Source organism: Bubalus bubalis, chromosome 6, assembly GCF_019923935.1.
Source record: "Bubalus bubalis isolate 160015118507 breed Murrah chromosome 6, NDDB_SH_1, whole genome shotgun sequence".
NCBI classification, from domain to species: Eukaryota; Metazoa; Chordata; class Mammalia; order Artiodactyla; family Bovidae; genus Bubalus; species Bubalus bubalis.
The window spans coordinates 2,841,375-2,857,668 of record NC_059162.1 but is presented as its reverse complement, the minus strand read 5'-3'; the positions used below and the strand labels follow the sequence as shown (position 1 = coordinate 2,857,668).

General features: G+C 47.2%; 1 protein-coding gene and 1 long non-coding RNA gene across 4 annotated transcripts in view; one reads left to right on the top strand and one right to left on the bottom strand.

Annotated features, from left to right (window-relative positions):
- FAM78B (family with sequence similarity 78 member B) overlaps nt 1-16,294 on the bottom strand; it is a 104,347-nt gene that overhangs the window by 10,782 nt on the left and 77,271 nt on the right. The window lies entirely within an intron of this gene.
- On the top strand, nt 3,528-5,321 carry LOC112585515. Its single transcript, XR_003109869.2, has 2 exons — nt 3,528-3,586; nt 5,190-5,321. It is a non-coding gene; the product is annotated as an uncharacterized LOC112585515 (long non-coding RNA).

Sequence of the window (16,294 nt, the reverse complement as noted above, 5' to 3'; positions counted from 1 at the left end):
AGTTTAGCAAACACGCCATTCTGGGCACGTTGTTCCTCCTCCTGGCTGCTTCTAACTTTGAACAGAAGGAAGGAGGAGATGATATGCCCATATTCGTAGCCCATGTTTCTCCCCCAATGCTATGGAATATTATTCATCATCATCATAGCTGATACTTATTGAGTGCTTACTCTATTCCAGCCACTATGCTGAGTTTTTTATGTTATCTCAGTTAATGATCAAAATATCCCACAAGATAAATATATTTTTATTCCCATTTATACTTGAGAGGATGGACACTTAAAAATATTAAGGCATATGTCAAGAGTTCTACATGTTGTAAGGCGTGGAGCTGGGAGTTGTCTGACTCCAAAGTCTGTGCTTTTGACCACTAAGCAACAATGCCTTCTGAAGTGTCCTTGCATGATGCTGGAAGAAGCCAGAGTGGAGGGGATTCAGGCTGTCCAGTGATCTAGCAGCTCCCAGAGCAGCCATGGGAAGCTGGACTGGACCCTACTGGGGGCAGATATTTAGTCAGCAGAGTCTGGCTATGCAACCTCCATATATCCTTTCCTGGGACCAAGAATAACTCAGTAATATTGTGTAAGAATTCAATAATTAAGGAAAGAAAGGAGACTGCGCCACTCCTCAGTGAAGAGGTAGTCTTGTTTGATATAATGTTCTTCCTCTTATTAAGTGACAGAAATCCTGCAGGACTTTATGCCAATGGCCTGAAAGGGAGCTATGTTGCCAGGTTAATACTGAACTGTCTCAGAATCCTTCATACAAGGACACTAACTGCTGCCTCCTGCTGCTGCTGCCCCCCGCCCCAGCATTCCCTATGCTAGTCAGACCCAGCCTGAAGGGAGGGGAAGGCTGGATTGCCTGGAGATGAGGTGAGCCCACAGCTTCAAGAACCTTTTATCTTGCCTCCATGTCCTTAATAACTGCTGGCAATAACTGCAGTGTATAATGGTTAGCAGAAACTAAGTAAGAGGAATTGACTTGATGCAGAAAGTTGGAGATTTTGTTACCATTTTGTTACCTGTGCTAGTTGTAGCTGGACCAAGAAGTAGCTGCCAGATAATTCTATAGCTGCTTCTTACTGTACAAAAGGGAATAAGTGTTGTTTGAGTGGGATATAATCATACAAGGGTCAGGTCAAGTGAGAACTGAACTGCTTGCTGGGTTGATGAAACAACCACACTGGAGGTAGCTTTGTGTCCCAAGTCAAAGGATTGCTACAATTATTCAGTCACAAGGCACTCATTTTCTGTGTTGCTCCAACCCGCTTCTTCACTGGTTACAGTGACCGGGCTCCACTAGCCTGCGGTTTCCTCTGTGGGACTGGAGGACAAGTATTCTCAATAGTGTAAAACTGTACTTGCTCTCATGTCCTAAACACTGGGCCAGCTGTGGTATGTTGTTTAGGGAATTTGGCTTGTTATAATGCTGTCCTTTTCTGGGCTGAATATCTTGTCATTTAATTATTTTTTTCCTATAAAGTATTTACAGTTCATACTTTGCCTCTATTTTCCTACACAAAATTATGTGAGTAGAGACTTGGGCCCAAAGCTTAGTTTGGTCCCAGATTTTCTGAAAACAGAGATAATAAAATAAAGTTGCACTCTTGTGCCTGTCTTGAAAGAGAAAAAAGATACCCTTGTCTTGGAAGATTCTCTGGAACAGGGAAATGAAACAGGCTTCTTAATCATCACAATGGTCATGAACTTGAGCAAATTCCAGGAGATAGTGAAAGACAGGGAAGTCCGGAGTGCTGCAGTCCATGGGGTCGCAAAGAGACATGACTTAACAACTGAACAACAATCATCACATCAAAACAAAGGCATCTGGAAAGTGTAGCCAGTGAATGTGGTGACCTTGGGAGGCTACACACTTGTTCATTCCACCCATTGCTGTGACTTTGCCCACTGCTCTACTGGAAATCCCTCAGGTCTGAGGTATGGTCTCTTTCACAGCCCTAGGTGCCCCAGGACTACAATGGTTAAGGAAGAGTTTGATTTTGGAAGCAGCCAAAACTCATGACTTAAGCCTAGTGATTGGGAGTAGGTTTTTTTTGAAAAGTATCATATCATCTTTATTTCTTTTATGAACAATAGCTATTAATGTGCATTCCAAGGTAGTGGATTTTTACAAAAAGAGTTATGCCTATAAAATACATAACTGGTTAATGCAGCTTTTGTAATAGTTTTCAAAGAGATCCCTGATAAGTTCCAAGAATAGGACCACTGGAATCATTTTATAACTATTACAACTATTTTGAATGAGATGCCAGAATCACTTCAAATTCCACATGACCCAAACTAAATCTACCACAGGAGACCCCTGTTCAATTCCTGGGTTGGGAAGATCTGCTGGAGAAGGGCTAGGCTACTCACTCCAGTATTCTTGGGCTTCCCTTGTGGCTCAGCTGGTAAAGAATCCACCTGCAATGTGGGAGATCCCCTGGAGAAGGGAACAGCTACCCACTCCAGTATTCCAGCCTGGAGAATTCCATGGACAGTAAAGTCGATTGGGGTCACAAAGAGTTGGACACAACTGAGCGACCTTCACCATAAACTTGGTCCTTTCACCTTGTCTCTGGTGCAGGCATTGGTCTGCTCCTCATCCCATCTTCCAGGCCAGAAGTGTGATCATTTTTGGCTCTTGCCTCTGCCCTGTCCTAGACTGCCACAGCTACTGTGTTACTGCATATTGTGAATTTTTTCCCATAAGTGATGCTTGACTTTATCTCCCTTTCTCCACCAAACTCTCACTGCCCTCGTTTAATCCAAGCCCTCAGCATCTCTTACCTGGTCTACTATAATGGTCCACAACTGGTCTCTCTGCGTCCAACTCTGATCCCCTCTTAAATTCATCTTCCAGGCTGCACTGATGTTCAAATATGCAGATATGATTATGTCTTTTCTCTGCCTAAAACCCTTCATAGTCTCCTTTACATGGACATCACTGGCATCACCTACAGGAAAAATTCGAGTTCCTTAATAGGACATTTGTGGCCCTCTGTGGTCTGGCCTTCCTGTCCCCATAAACCATGCTGTTTCTCACCTCTGCCCTTTGCTCATGCTGTGCCCTCTGCCTGCACTGCTCTTTCCTCTCCTAAAGTCTTACTGTGTGTAACTACCTGATATTTGAGAATCATTGCATGCACCATCTCCTCCAGGAAGCTTTCTTCTGCACTTCCATGGATAGCTCCAGGTCTTTATAGGTCCTGGATTTTAATTATCAGGAAGGCTTGCCCCTTTGGCCCCATCATTCCTGGCAATCTTTCCTGGTTGCCTGAATCTCAGTGCAATCTTTCCTGATTGCCATATTTAAAATCAAAACTTCCTGCCCCAGCCCTCCCCATCCCCCATCTTTGCTTCATTTTTCTCTACAGCACTGTCTAATATAGTATATTAGATATATGCAGAGTACATATATTTAACTTCTATGTTTATTTAACTTATACACAGGGTACATCATGCAAAATGCCAGTCTAGATGAATCAGAAGCTGGAATCAAGATAAGCAATAACCTCACATATGTAGATGACACTGCCCTAATGGCAGAAAGCAAAGAGGAACTAAAGAGACTCCTGATGAAGGTAAGAGAAGAGAGTGAAAAGGCTGGTTTAAAACTCAACATTAAGAAAACTAAGATCATGGCATCCAGTTCCATTGCTTCATGGCAAGTAGTTGGGGAAAAGATGGACAGTGACAGACTTTATTTTCTTGGGTTCCCAAATCACTATGGATGATGACTGCAACCCAAATCACTATGGATGGTGACTGCAAGGTGAAAGATGTTTTCACCTTGGAAGAAAAGCTATGACAAACCTAGACAGTGTATTAAAAAGCAGAGACATCACTTTTCTGACAAAGGTCCGTCAAAGCTATGGTCTTTCCAGTGGTCATGTATGGATGTGAGAGTTAGAACATGAAGAAGACTGAGCGCTGAGGAATAAATGCTCTCAAAGGGTAGTGCTGGAGAAGACTCTTAAGAATCCCTTGGGCTGCAAGGATATCAAACCAGTTAACTCTAAAGGAAATCAACCCTGAGTATTCACTGGAAGGACTGATGCTGAAGTTGAAGCTCCAATACTTGGGCTACCTGATGCAAAGAGCTGACTCATTGGAAAAGACCCTGATGCTGGGAAAGATTGAAAGCAAGAGAAGAAGGGGGTGAAAGAGGATGAGATGGCTGGATGCCATCACCGACTCAATGGACATGAGTTTGAATAAACTCCAGGAGATAGGGAAGGACAGGGAAGTCTGGCATGGTGCAGTCCATGGGATTTCAAAGAGCTGGACATGACTTAGCGACTGAACAACAACAACATATTATATAACTTACTTATCCCTTGAAGAAGGGAATGGCAACCCACTCCAGTATTCTTGCCTGGAGAATCCCCTGGACAGAGGAACCTGGTGGGCTACAGTCCATAGGGTCGCAAAGAGTCAGACATGACTGAAGTGACTGAGCACAGCACAAGGAACAGAGATGGGACAGGGTTAGAGAGAAAGGAAACAAACAGCCACAGGACCCTTGCATGCACAAGCACTTGACGGCAACTGTAAGAGGCAGGGACTATTATGCGGTGTCCTTCCATGAGGAAAGGGGGAGGAAATGGCAACCCACTCCAGTAGTCTTGCCTGGAACATCCCATGGGCAGAGGATCCTGGTGGGTTACAGTCCATGTGGTCACAAAAGTGCTGGGCATGACTTAGCAACTGAGCATGGATAAGGAAAAGAGAATGATGCAAAGTCATATAGATGGGAAGGGGTGGCACCAGGATTTAAAGCCGAATCTCCTTGACCTCAAACTCTGCCTTTTCTACTGCATCACACTCGTGGGAACAGCTCCTTTGAGTTTTATATCTCACCTTTCCTTCCTTGAAGTCTTTGGTGTGATGGATGGAGGAAGCACCAAGACTGCCCTCAGGAGTCTTGGATGTCAGTCCCAAGGTGGCTGCTGGCTGACCTTAGCAAGTAAGCCTCAGGCTGCTCATGTGTAAAATGGGAAGAAAAATAAGCCCACCTCCTTAATCTCAGGGCTATTCCAAGGATCAGATGAAGTGATGTGATGTGTGAACAACTGCTTTGTAAACTGTAACACACTAGGTCAATATTAATCCTTATCATCTCATTCCCCTCCTTCTCCAAAAACCCTTCTCTTCACTGTGATAAACACAGTGTTTTTGTTTTAGACAATCAGCCATTGACCCGAAGCTCACAGCTAATGGACTCGCCAATGGAGCTGATAATGAAAACATCGATTACTGCAACCTTCATGCTTTCTGAATCCCGTTTCTAGAATAAAGAGGCAAATCTCAATCAAACTAGCTTCTGTGAAGCATTTCATTCAAATAACCAGTCCCTGGGTTTAAGTACAAGCCTCCACCCAGACCCAGGCAGTTTTCCCAGTGTCCATGAGGGCCAGAGCAACCTCTCTGAAGGAGCCTTGCTTTGCTCTCATGGAAGCCCTGTGGTCACCAAGTGGATGTGGGCAGGGGCAGCAGCATTCTTGAAGGCAGGGAGTGGGCAGGTGTGCAGGGCACAGTTGATACTAACATCCTCCGATGGAGACTGGAATGGGAATCAGAGAACCACACACGAAAGGATGGATGGTTTCAAGCCTTTATAGCTGCCAGGGAAGGCTCTGAGAGCCTGGATGGTTCTACCCACCAAGCCGAGGTAAGACGAGCCCCTGCCTGGCCCTACACTTTAAAGAGACCCACTCTAGTATCTCCTGGCCATGCCCTTACATGGTGGGCAGGGAGTCTGTGGGGCCAAGAGGGCATGCCCACCTATAACCAGGGCCCCTCCTTCAAGATACTCTTCTGGGTATCTGAGATTCAGCTCAGATGGCCCCAAACTTGCCTTCAGGATATATATAGGCATTTTTCCTGGTCTATTTTCCTAAGGGTAGTCCACTCCACCTGTGTGTGTACCCCTGGACCCAAGGTGTTTGTACTCATAGAGTTTGGACATATATACACTAAATGTCCACATGCCTCTGTATGATGATCCATATCTTGATGTGATACAGAGCGAGGGGAAGGAAGAGCCATGGAACTAGGTCCTGAGGGTCGGGTAGGATACAGAGCAAGGGGAAGAAAGAGCCATGGAACTAGGTCCTGAGGGTCGGGTAGGATACAGAGAGAGGGGAAGGAAGAGCCATGGAACTAGGTCCTGAGGGTCGGGTATGATACAGAGCCAGGGAAAGGAAGAGCCATGGAACTAGGTCCTGAGGGTCGGGTATGATACAGAGCCAGGGAAAGGAAGAGCCATGGAACTAGGTCCTGAGGGTCGGGTATGATACAGAGCCAGGGAAAGGAAGAGCCTTAGAACTAGGTCCTGAGGGTTGGGTACACCTATGTGGCTATATCTGGCACAGAACTTTGGGAGCTTAAAAATTCTAAAGCTGAACCTGGCTCTCCAGGTTGTTAAAAAGATACCTCTGTTAAGGTCAGAGGATAGAAGTTAGCATTTTGTTAGTATGACTTTAACATTTAGCACTGTTAGTTTGACTTAAAATTAATATTCAAACATATGGTATGTGGGCCTTCATGCTTCTCTTGGACCATGAAAATATTAGGGGTGGGTAGGAGGTGGGACTCATTGGAAAAGATCGTGATGCTGGGAAAGATTGAAGGCAGGAGGAGAAAAGGATGACAGAGGACGAGATGGTTGGATGGCATCATCGAATCAATGGACATGAGTTTGAGCGAACTGCAGGAGATGGACAGGGAAGCCTGGTGTGCTGCAGTCCATGGGGTCGCAAAGAGTTGGACAAGACTGAGTGACTGAACAACAACAACAAGAGGCAGCAGATCTCTATCCACAACTCTGGAACCATAAAGTGAAGTGAAGTCGCTCAGTTGTGTCCGACTCTGCGATTCCATGGACTGTAGCCCACCAGGCTCCTCCATCCATGGGATTCTCCAGGCAAGAGTACTGGAGTGGGTTGCCATTTCCTTCTCCATTGAACCATGAAGAGTTCCAATTCTGAATTTTCTCTGGGTATGTGAGTTTTACTCGCATCCACTTAGTCTTAACTCTTGGAAATAGCGTTGCATCTACCTCTTATATTGATTGCATGAGGTGGACATCATTCCACTTTCCATTATAATAATAAGAAACCTGCTCAAGGTCATACAGCTAGTGCTGGGCAGAATTGAGTTGCAAACACAAGATCTTATTCTAAATTCCGTACACTGACTCTAGTATTAAATGAGTGCTCCAAAGGCTCTGAAAAATAACAGTCATGGATGATAATGGCTGGCACACACTGCTATCAGCATACCCCCTGTTAAAATATTACAACATTTTTGAAACAATTACTAAACTGACTCCCCTCTCCCTAAGAGCACCCTCCCAGGCTACCCAGGTTCTTCCTTGGGCTCTGGTTCTGCCCAACAATTAAGTGTTAGCGTAGGCATGGCAGAGGACAAGTTCCTCCACTGAGTCTCAGTCCTGGTCATGTCACAGGCCCTGTTTTGAGAGTCTGTGGCCTAACCACCATCACAAGCCTGCTCTTAAAGGAAGTCTGATTGCTGTGTAAACTTTACTGCATTTAGATGGTGGAAAAGAGGCCCCTACCTTGTTTCTTTATGTCATGGTTTGAACCTATGGAGTTACCAGTCAGGAATGTGGAAAGTTTAAAAAGCACACCAGGTTTTCTGAGAATTCAGCTTTTCTTCTCCCGACTGTGTTAAGGGCCCTGTGCCCATGTCCCAGGAAACCTCCTGCTCTGCATCACTTCTGGCAGACGCAGCACCCAGCATCTTTCCTCCCCACAAGCCACTGCAGAAGAGGCTCTGGAAGCAGCAGTCCAAGGCAGGTGGGGAGGTTGATAGGGAGAGAATGGAGATACGTCCCTTTGGAAAGAGTTGGTGGGGACGGGGCTCACGACTGGGAGAGGGCTGAGGTGGGGGTGAAACCAACACCCTGTGTCCCCCAGGGGAGTTACGAAGTCCATGGCCCCTCGGCTCACTCAGGCACCAGTCCCAGCCCGGGTGCTGGCACATGTCCTGATTCTCAGATGGTCTGCACCATGATTACAGAGTAAGTCTTAAAACTGGGTTTTTCCTCATTCTGCTCTGTTTATGTCAGACTCTTGAGAAGCCTGTAAATACCACCCTCCCACCTCCCCCTCCACCCTCTTCCTTCCTGACCACATCCTTTTCTTTCTGGCACACAGGGAGGCATTTCTCCCCCCACAGCAGAAAGGACAATTTCCAGTGTTTTTTAGAGTCATCAGTGTTGGGCAAGACTCCATGTTTAAGTGAAAGGCTTCTTTGGTCAGTCACCCTCATGTTCTGTTTAGACTGGGTTTCTCTACCACTGGAGACACCTTTTAGTATGTACTTATCCATCACCACTTGGAGGTCAGTTACCATCTCGAAGCCCCTGTCTCAGAGGGCCTCTGCTGGGCTGTCTTATTTTATAGCCTTGAGGTCTTGGATCAGTGGCCAGTTTTCTGGGTCATGTCGGGGGATGGTTTGTCTCTGACTCCAGTTCTGAGTTTCTTGGAGCAAAGTCCTTCCCCCGCAGAGCGAGAGCGAGCTACAGGCTGGGGTAGCTTTACCCATGGAGCATCCTCATGTATGCCTGTGGGGTGGGAATGAGGAGCTATGTCCCCTACAGAGCTGACCAGGCCCTGGCACATGAGGGTCTATATCTACCCTCAAAGAGCTGAGGTGACAGACCATACCTTCTGATGAGTTGGAGACCAGAATTCACCTTTTCTCTCTATGTGTGTGGCCCCCATCCTGTTCCTCATCATTTCTCCTCTCACTGGGATGCTGCAATGACCTCCTTGCTGGGCCCCAGATCTAAGCTTGCCCTACCCCCACAAGCCACAAATGAGGTTTTTAAGAAATGTAAGTCAGGTCATGCCTCACTTCTCTGAAAACTCCTACTATGGTTTCTCTTGCACTTAACATCCACAATGCATTATTTGGCCCCTGTCAGTTCTCCAGCCTCATCTCCACGGCCTCCCCCAGCTCCTTACACTCCACCAGCACTGGCCGTCTTCACCCTGAAACAAGACACCTTCCCACCTCTGGGCCTTGGGACTTTCTGTTCTCTTTTCCCAGAGCTCCCTTCTCCCAGTTCTTTCAATGCTTGACTCCTTTTCATCTTCAATTTGCAGTTACAATTTCACCTCCTGAGAGGGGCTGCCCAACAGCCTGTGAACTTCCGTGTGCTGCATCTGCAGCAGAGGGGATGAGATGAGGAAGGCTTTTCAAGAGACCAGGAAGACAGGCCGGATATGACAGCCAAAGGAATGCAAAGGGATTGGATGAAGACGCATTGGGACAAGTGGCCTGGGGCTTCTGGCTTGGTGCTGAGTGCCCTCCTGACAGTCAGCACTGCCCATGGGCCCGGCTCCCCAGGTGGTGGGAGAGGCCACAGGAGACGGGTGGTGGGGGTGCACAATTCGGGCATGGCATCCCTTGAAGCAGACAGATAGTGGACAAAATAAGATGGAAAGTGGACATGTGTTTTTTTCCTTCTTATTTTGGAATTCTGCTACTACAGGTAGAATCTTAGTTAAAATTTAAAAAAGATATTGTTGGGTGGAGACCATCAAAATGTTAAAAGTATGATGATAAGATTATGGGTATTCCCTTTTATTTTTATTTTGTATGTCTTCTCATATAAAAGGGAGCTTCCCTGGTAGCTCAGTTGGTAAAGAAACTGCCTGCAGTGCAGGAGACCTGGGTTTGATCCCTGGGTTGGCAAGATCCCCTGGAGAAGGAAATGGCAACCCACTCTAGTATCCTTACCTGGAAAATCCCTGGACAGAAGAGTCTGGCAGGCTGCAGTCCATGGGTCGCAAAGAGTTGGGCATGACAGAGTGACTAACACTGGGTCACTGGGCTTATATAAAAAATGATTAATGTGTATCTGTTCTGCAATCAAAAGTGATGAGATGCTTCACAGGATTGCATATCATGAGCATGACGCATTTGGGGAGAAAAAAGAGGAAGAGGAGTGGCAACATAATGTAAGATGAATTGAGCTGGGCAGGCGAGTGGCGACTGGAGGTGACATGGGGAGGCAGCAGGTGCGGCTGACACTGACCTGTGTTGAGCTCTGGACAGCGCTTCCTGATGCACCACACAGCCTTGGACAAACAGCTAGGCTTCTCGGGTTTTCAGTTTCCAACAAGGATGGGAATAATAATAAAACCTATCTTACAGGTTGCTTTTAGAAATAAATGAGACAGCTTTGCAAAGCAATCTCTTTAGTGCCTGGCACAGAGTAGGTGCTTCATGAATGGGAACTGTTATTACAGACACAGCTCATTTAGGGAGAATGTTGACTGGCTGGGAGCCAAGCATCCTCAAAGGGTAAGAGGTATTTCCTCCATTTATGCAGGTGATGTGGGTACCTGAGTATATCCCCTCCAACCCAGCTATGGTTTTTCCAGTAGTCATGTATGGATGTGAGAGTTGGACCATAAAGAAAGCTGTGAAAGTCGCTCAGTCATGTCCGACTCTTTGCAACCCCCTTGGAATTCTTCAGGCCAGAATACTGGAGTGGGTAGCCTTTCCCTTCTTCAGGGGATCTTCCCAACCCAAGGATCAAACCCAGGTCTCCTGCACTGCAGGAAGATGCTTTACCAGCTGAGCCACAAGGGAAGCCCAAGAATACTGGAGTGGGCTTCAGTATTCTGGAGATCTTCAGCTTCTGGAGATCCCTTCTCCAGAGGATCTTCCCAACACAGGAATCAAACTGGGTTTCATTCCCAATCCTGCATTGCTGGTGGATTCTTTACCAACTGAGCTATCAAGGAAAGCTGAGTGCTGAAGAGTTGATGCTTTTGAACTGTGGTGTTTAAAAAGACTCTCGAGAGTCCCTTAGACAGCAAGGAGATCAAACCAGTCAATCCTAAAGGGAATCAACCCTGAATATTCATTGGAAGGACTGATGCTGATGCTGAAGCTCCAATACTTTGGCCACTTGATGAGAAGAACTGACTCATTGGAAAAGACACTGATGCTGTAAAGGATTGAAGGCAGGAGGAGAAGGGGACAACAGAGGATGAGAAGGGGACAACAGAGGTTGAGATGGTTGGATGGCATCACCAACTCGATGCATATGAGTTTGAGACAGCTCCAGGAGCTGGTGATGGACAGGGAAGCCTGATGTGCTGCAGTCCATGGGGTTGCAAAGTGTTGGACATGACTGAGCAACTGAACTGAATTGAACTTTCTTCTCAACATTGAGTCAGACTTTGTGGTTAACACAGAGGACCAAAGACACCAACACTGTCAAATTTTGCATACAATTTCATGGTAGAAGAGTTTTCAATTTTAAAATACCTCTTTTGGAAGCTACTAGCCTGGTGAGAGACTACCCTCTCATGCTCTTCTGGGATGATGTGTGGGGCTCCTTCTCCAATACCAGCCCTTTCATCCTCAATTTCTTCATCTATAAAACTGAAAGAATGAAACAAACAGCCTCATGAATAAGGCCATGTTCAGCTCCTATGCTCTTTGACCAAAGACCTCAGTCCTTGTGCTGATGGCCAGTGGGGTTTGCAGGGCCACAGAGGAAGAAGCTCTGGTTTCAGAAGAGAAATATCATGGGTACTCCCCAAGGACAGGGAAGAGCACTGTTCCAGAACACAAGATCCCACACAAATTGTTCTCCCTGAGGTCCAAGAACACTGGGGACTTACGGTGGCTTCCCTTTGTTCACATTCCACTCCAGGGTCTGACATCATCTTGATTGAGGTTCCTGCACAGCCTGCAGCTGGGGAGCCACTGCAGTTCTTGAGCCCTGATGGGTGTCTCTGACTTGCCAGTTGTCAGGCTTCTAACCTGCGCCTTGGTGGTGGAAGGAAACACCATACCTGCCTTCACATGGCCTGGATCCCAGCCCCAAGTCAGGCCTCCCCTACAGTTCCCAATGGAGCCTAGAATCTGGGAGCTTTGTGATGACGAAAGGCCTTTCACAGTGTGAATATCCAATCTCTTTCTTTGTTTGCATTTTTCCTCTTTTTTCTTGTTCCTGACTGGGAGGAGGTGTGGTTTGCTTCTTTCTTTTTTTGTTATTCAAGTAGGATTCCTAGTATGGAATCTTCTGTTGACCCTAGGGGTGGACATGTTGAGGTTCTCCCATTTACTCCATCTCAGTGAGCTGACACCATCTGGCCCTGCGTGCTCTGCAGTCTCATTGACTCTTTTACCCCAGAATATATGCAGCTTTAATTGTTATTTATACAGATATGGCTAGTTTTCTGGGGGCTGAATCTGATGGTGGCACATATGTATGATGAAGGCAATAGGAGGAAGGTTGGCTGGGAGCCCTGGGCAGCCCAGAGGAGACAGACACTCTGCCACCCCAGTCTGTCATCTGCACCTAACATGGATGGGGGCTGAGGCCAGAACTCAGAAGTCTTCCTATCTTTTGGCCTGGGCAGGAGTTATTGTGATTTCTAGATTTTCATCTAATTTGAAGACTATTAAGGGGAAAAATTCTTCAAGATCAAGGAGGTATGGGTAATGACACAATTGTCAAATCTTCCCAGAGATGAACAGGAAGTCCCTAGATATTTACCATCTGAGTGAATGAATGAACCAGAGCAGGACTCCTGGGCACAAGTCTCTGTGCAGGCTTGCAGGGCGCCACCCACCCTCTGGTGTCAGGGAGCATCCTTACCTTTCTCCTGCTTCTGGTTACAGAGGTCTCAGGGACCAAGTGAGAAATGACCACGATTTGGACATGTCTGCTTGTCAACTTATTTAAACCTAGCTCCTTGGACCAGAGCTGCTCAAGGCTCATTGATCCCAGCCTGGGGAAGAGGAAATGTTGCCCTCTTCCACTCTTGCCCACCCCATCAGCTGGCCCCGAGGAACATCCCACTGAGCTCTGGATGCTTTGGGGGACTAGAGTTAGGGAGGCAGGTAGAGAGGCTACCTGGTCTGTGCCACTGAGCCAAGGCTCGGGCTCAAAAGTGGCCCAAGGATTTGCATACGAGGGGTGGGGGGCCAATGCAGGGTTTTGGGGGATGGGCTCCTTAGCCTCAATGGTCTAGAGGAGGTTAAAATCTGGAAGCTGGGAAGCAAAGTCAAAGTTAAAAATACATTAATTGGAGCAAGAACAAGACCAGGAGAATCAGATTGAGCAAAAGAGCCATGCTGACAAGGTTGAGAGGATCAAGGCAGACAGAGGGGAGACTCTCAGAAGTCAGGTATTAATACTGCTATTACTCATAAGAGCTGGAGGCTTACTGTGTGCCAAGCAAATCTACTGAATGCCTGACACATCAGCTTCAAAGGAGGCACTGCTACTCCCTCCACCTTTTTTCTCCCCACTTAAGGGAACTGAGGTTAAATCACTTGGCAAAGTCACAAAGCAAGTAGGTGGCCGAGCTGGTGTGAACCTAACTCTCTAGCACCTGTGCCCATCTTTTGCCTGGAACCAAAGGTATTGACCACCGTTCCCTAACTTGATTGCTTGAGTAGCCCCCAAACACTGGTTCTCTGTACAGGTGACACTATAGTGACACTGCAGGTCCCCAGGGGAGGCATGATGGCAGAAGGACAAGACGGCTGGCTGCTGCCGCTGCTGCTGGGACCAGTCCTCTCTCCCCAGTACTGGGCCAGGTGCAGCTGCGAGCCACATTGGCAGAATGTGGATATGCCTGTTCCCCTCCTCCCAGCTGCCAAATCCTTCCACTGCTCTTCAGGGAGCTCCTATATTCTGCCAAATAATGGCCAAGGTATTATTAGTAGCTGAGTTGGCAAAGACCCTGCCTGCAATGCAGGAGACCTAGGTTCAATCCCTGGGTCAGGAAGATCCCCTGAAGAAGGCAATGGCAACCCACTCCAGTACTCTTGCCTGGAGAATTCCATGGACAGAGGAGTCTGGCAGGCTGCAATCAATGGGATCACAAAGAGTTGGACATGACTGTGTAACTTCCTTTCACCTTCAGTGGCAAAGGAGGCAGAGGGAAGGGTCAGGGTCACCAGGCTCAGCTGAGGAGAGAGGCAGACACAGAGACGCAGAACGGACCAGGCTGAGGATGGAGGTGGAGGCGTGTAGCCGCACAGGCTTTGAAAATCACAGTTGACTGTTTTCATTAGCTTTCCACTGTGTGTTCATCCCAGGCCACATTTCACCACAGGCTGAGCAGGGCAGCAGATGTGGGGAGTTACTGGCAGCAGCTAAGCTGGGGTCAGACCATGAGGATGCTGGCAGCTCAGTGTGTGTTCTGGTGACAGAGCCATGAAGAGGACTCATTAGACAGGTGCCTGCTTAGCACATGGAAGGAGCACCCGTGTGCAGGGAGTTGAGATCCGCACATGCACGGGCACAGAGGGCTCCATGTGGGGCATCTCGGTGTTTCCCGGTGCAGCATGTCCGGGTGGGATGCCCCTCTGGCCTCCATGTGGGGCATCTCGGTGTTTCCCGGTGCAGCATGTCCGGGTGGGATGCCCCTCTGGCCTCCATGTGGGGCATCTCGGTGTTTCCCGGTGCGGCATGTCCGGGTGGGATGCCCCTCTGGGCTCCACGTGGGGCATCTCGGTGTTTCCCCGTGTGGCATGTCCGGGTAGGATGCCCCTCTGGGCTCCATGCGGGGCATCTCAGTGTTTCCCAGTGCAGCATGTCCGGGTGGGATGCCCCTCTGGGCTCCAGTGGAGGTAAGTGCTTCACACGCTTGTCCTCATTGCATCTGAATCACTACCAGGTGCTTTCTGTTGGGCTGACCAAAAAGTTCGCCTGGGCTTTTCTGTTAAATGTGACAGAAAAACCCAAACAAACTTTCTGGCCAACCCAATATTATTGCCATCCTATTTTGCAAAGGGGGAAACAGATGCAGAAAGATTAAGAGGTGCCCAGGATCACGTGACTGGTAACCACGGGGCCAGGATTCACACCCAAGCAGTTCTCTCCATGGCCCATATTCAGGCACTTGGCTCTTCAGAGACAGAGAAAAATACTTTTTCTTGAGCACCTGCTATGCTTCAGGCAGCATGCTAGGTCCTTGGTCAACTCGTCCAAGCTTCATAACTGTCCTTGTGAAGGAGGCAAAGCCCTGACTTGGAAATGCAGCAACTTAGATTGACAGAAGTTGGTAACCTATCTACATTCTCCTGGCTAGTAACTGCAGAGCTGAGATTTAGCCCAAGAGCGATGCCTCGATGCCTCGATGCCGTGCTCTTTCCCCTAACATGGGAAAGAGCATGGTGTGCCTCCTACATGGCCGTATAGTGTTTCCAATTTTAAGAAGTTACACTACAACAGGCCCTTGGCATCCAAGGTTCTGCATCCACAGATTCAACCAACAGTGGATTGAAAATATTTGGAATTTAGTTGTTTGTCAGTTGCTTCATTTGCTATTATTTTCTCCCATTCTGAAGGCTGCCTTTTCACCTTGCTAATAGTTTCCTTTGTTGTGCAGAAGCTTTTAAGTTTAATTAGGTCCCATTTGTTTATTTTTGCTTTTATTTCCAATATTCTGGGAGGTGGGTCATAGAGGATCCTGCTGTGATGTATGTCGGAGAGTGTTTTGCCTATGTTTTCCTCTAGGAGTTTTATAGTTTCTGGTCTTACGTTTAGATCTTTAATCCATTTTGAGTTTATTTTTGTGTATGGTGTTAGAAAGTGCTCTAGTTTCATTCTTTTACAAGTGGTTGACCAGTTTTCCCAGCACAACTTGTTTAAAGAGATTGTGTGGGAGAGGGAGAGGGTGGGAAGATTTGGGAGAATGGCATTGAAGCATGTATAATATCATGTATGAAACGAGTCACCAGTCCAGGTTCGATGCACGATACTGGATGCTTGGGGCTGGTGCACTGGGACGACCCAGAGGGATGGTATGGGGAGGGAGGAGGGAGGAGGGTTCAGGACGGGGAACACATGTATACCTGTGGCGGATTCATTTCAATATTTGGCAAAACTAACACAATATTGTAAAGTTTAAAAATAAAATAAAATTTAAAAAAAAATTCAAAAAAAAAAAGAAAATATTTGGAAAAATATTTCAGAAAATTCCAAGAAGCAAACTTAAATTTGCCATTGTTGTTGTTCATCAGTCGTGTCCGACTCTTTGCAATCCCATGGACTGCAGCATGCCAGGCTTCCCTGTCCTTAACTATCTCCTGGAGTTTGCTCAAACTCATATTCATTGAGTTGGTGATGTCATCCAACCATCTCATCCTCAGTCGTCCCCATCTTCTCCTGCTAACTGTTTACACAGCACTTGGAGAAGGAGATGGCAACCCACTCCAGTATTCTTGCCTGGAAAATTCCATGGACAGAGGAGCCTGGTAGGCTACAGTCCATGGGG